This window comes from Geospiza fortis, unplaced genomic scaffold (genome assembly GCF_000277835.1).
Source record: "Geospiza fortis unplaced genomic scaffold, GeoFor_1.0 scaffold244, whole genome shotgun sequence".
In the NCBI taxonomy this organism is placed as follows: domain Eukaryota; kingdom Metazoa; phylum Chordata; class Aves; order Passeriformes; family Thraupidae; genus Geospiza; species Geospiza fortis.
This window is the reverse complement of record NW_005054370.1, coordinates 1,844,993-1,848,091: the sequence shown is the minus strand read 5'-3', so window position 1 is coordinate 1,848,091 and position 3,099 is coordinate 1,844,993.

Below are 3,099 nucleotides of genomic sequence, written 5' to 3'. Positions count from 1 at the left end.
ACCCCAAGTTCCAGACCTGGCTGCAGAGATCTCTGGTCTCCATCTGTCCTGACTGAGCTACCCCCCAACGTTCCTACAGGGCACAGAGGGGAAGGAGGCACACGGGAAAGGGGGGAGAAGGGGGGAGTACCCAGCCCTGGTGCTGTGGGGCTGCTGGGGGCAGGAAGACAGACTGGGGGTGCCATGGGGTGGGTGAGGTGGGATCTGGCCTGGTCCTGGACACGTCACCCCCAGCACCCACCTGGCCAAGGTGCAGGGCTGGCACCAACCAGGACAGGAGCACCACACTCCAAAACCAATTAAATGCTCAAGGGGTCACAGACCAGCTCCAGGGCTCCCTCCCATCCAGAGGTCACAGGAGAGCGTCCTCATTTGCTGCCTCTTAAATACATCTGATCCTGCCTTAATTCCTCCTAAAACCCTCCCTGAGAGCTTTCAGGTGGCTGCTGGGGAGAGGTGCCCATGAGCTGGGGTGGCAGGCCAGCCAGGCACAGGTGACAGCCCTGGGCTGAGCAGTGTCTCCAGAGGGATTGAAGGGCTGTGGTGGTGATGGAGGAAGCACCATGTGCACCACCATCCTGATCCTGGGTCCACTGGTCCTCATGCTGCGGCGCCGCTTCTGCAACAAAGTCGAACCGTACGTGCTCTCCTGTCCCCCTCCTGTCCCCTCAGGGCTCTGGGGCTGGGGGTGGAAGGGTGAGGGGGAGCCTGGGGGGGAGGATCTCACTCCTCAACCTGTGGAGATTCATGGAGATATTTGGGTTCCTGCTGGTTTTGGTTCTCTGGATGGCACCAGGAGACATTCGCTCGAGCTGGGTAGAGAGGAGCCTTCTGTGATGTGCTATCACCTCCTCTCTGATGCACCCGAGCCAGCAAGGAGGAAATGCAGGACTGCTCCTCCTGCTTGTCTGGTGTGAAGGGCCAGGGATAAACCACTGGGATGCTTTTACATGCACTGAACAAGGTGTTTCCCAAATGGAGCAGCCCTGCAGCCTGGCTGCCTGACTGTCCTCATGCCTCGCCTTGGGAGGAGATTGAGCAGTGACTTCAGCGCTGGGGACATCACCAGGCTGACACTGATACTCAACTGGTGTTAAACAGCCCTGGGGAGGTCCCACTCCACCCTTGCTGCTCTGGGAGTTTGGATGAGTGTCTGGCTGTGTGGAATGCTTGAGAGCACCAGCTGCATGCGTGCTCTGGGGACAGCCAGCCGCCACCACCCCTCACCCTGTTGCGCTGTGCTCACACACGCTCACACTCCTCCTGGCTCCGAGGCGAAGGCAGGGAGCAGATGGGAAGGGACTTGCTGCAGTCCCACACCAAGGCAGTGACAAAGCTGCGACAGGAGGGCAGGGTCACCTCCTGCTCGGTGCATCCCCGCTGCGCCACGGGCACGGTGCCGGCGGCTGCGGCTCCCGCTACCTGCAGCTCCCCGAGCCTTTAGGGAGGAGCTCCTGCTCCGTCCTGCTCCTCTCAGCACTCGCTTGGCTTCAGCTCGGTGGCAGCAGGGCCGTGCTCAGGGAGAGCCCGAGCATCCCTGTGCCCGCTCCAACGCCAGGCTCAGCTCGGGAGGTTTCTGCTGGAGACACACAAATCTATTTACCGGTGGAGACTGGAGACATCTGAAAGCGGGGAGGTCAAATTGGCACTTAATGAGCCGATTAAGTCAGGGGAGGGAGAAACAAGCCTCAAAGCAGGGAAGGCATCTCCTGGCCTCTGTGCCCCCGGGTTTCCCTGCACTACCTGCAGCACTGGCTGGATGAAACACTCATTAAGTGTCTGAGCAAATGAGCTGCAGAGGTGGGGGCTGTCTCTGGGCAGAGGGGGCAGGGATGACTGGCAAGGCTGGCAGACTGCAGGTCCATCCCTTGGGAAGCTGCAGGAGGAACGGGCAGGTACAGGGCTGGGGGACAAGTCACCTGGAATGATGGCACAGAGCTGGCAGTGTGCAGGCAGCCCAGTGCCCCAGCCCTGGACAGGCAGGTCCAGCTGCAGCACAAGCCCTGCCCTGGGGAGCTGTGTGCAGGGTCAGCTTCAAGGAACAAGCAGTGAATAAAGCACAAATCCATGCATGAGGAGACAGGAGGGAGCCTGGAGCTGAAAAGGCTGGGGCTGGGACAGGCATGGTCCTGCCCTGGCTACTTCCACTCGAGGCAAGATCAGCACTCCTTCCACCACATTGAAACTGCACACCTGTAGCCTGGTCAGTCCTTTCACCCAACTGGCTTCATCATCACCACCACCACCACCACCATCATCAGCAGCAGCAGCAGCAGCAGGAGCAGGAGCAGGAGCAGCAGAGCACAGAGAGAATGTGCCTGGTGCCAGCACCAGCAGCAAAAAGCTGGAATGAGCACAAGGGATCCATCATGGCATGGACCTGGGAGTATGAGGGAGACTCAGAGCTGGATGGCCAGGAACAATTTCCTCCAAGTCTTATTGCAGTCTTCAGATGGACACCTGGTCTGGATGCAGCCCATAGAAAAGCTGTACACTCCTAGATTAGTTCCTTTGGTGAGTAATTGCTCTCACCATTAAAGACCAGTGGCTATTAACAGCTTTTCTACTTGATCTATTTTGGACATCCATCTACTCGTCTTGCTTGGTGTTGGCATAAATCAGAGCTGTTCCACTGACAGCTTTACACCAAGAGAGATTCTGTTTCCAGACTTTCATGTCCTGGAAAAGAAAAGCAGCAGAAGCAAGAGAAAAATGTGCTGCTGGGCAAGGCCTGTGGAGAAGTGGTGCAGGAAACCAAGGCACAGTGGACCTCATGAAGAGCAGGCAGCATCCTCAAGACCAGGAGCAGACCTGAGGCACCAGAGCCCCAGTACTGTGTTCATCCAACTGGATTTTGGCCAGCTAGATGACCAAGCTTAGGCTGCTCGGACACCAGGACCCCATAGAGCAACAAAGACCAGGATTTTCCATGTTTGCAGTGTTCTGGATGACTGCTGGATTAAAGACCTCCCTGAGAAACAGCACATGTGAATAAGAAGTCAGGAGCCCACATGTTCATGGGATAAACCTGGCTCGGTGAAGGATCAACCCTCTGCCTCTGACGTCCCCGTGTGCGAAGCAGGGCGGGCACCCTGAGCA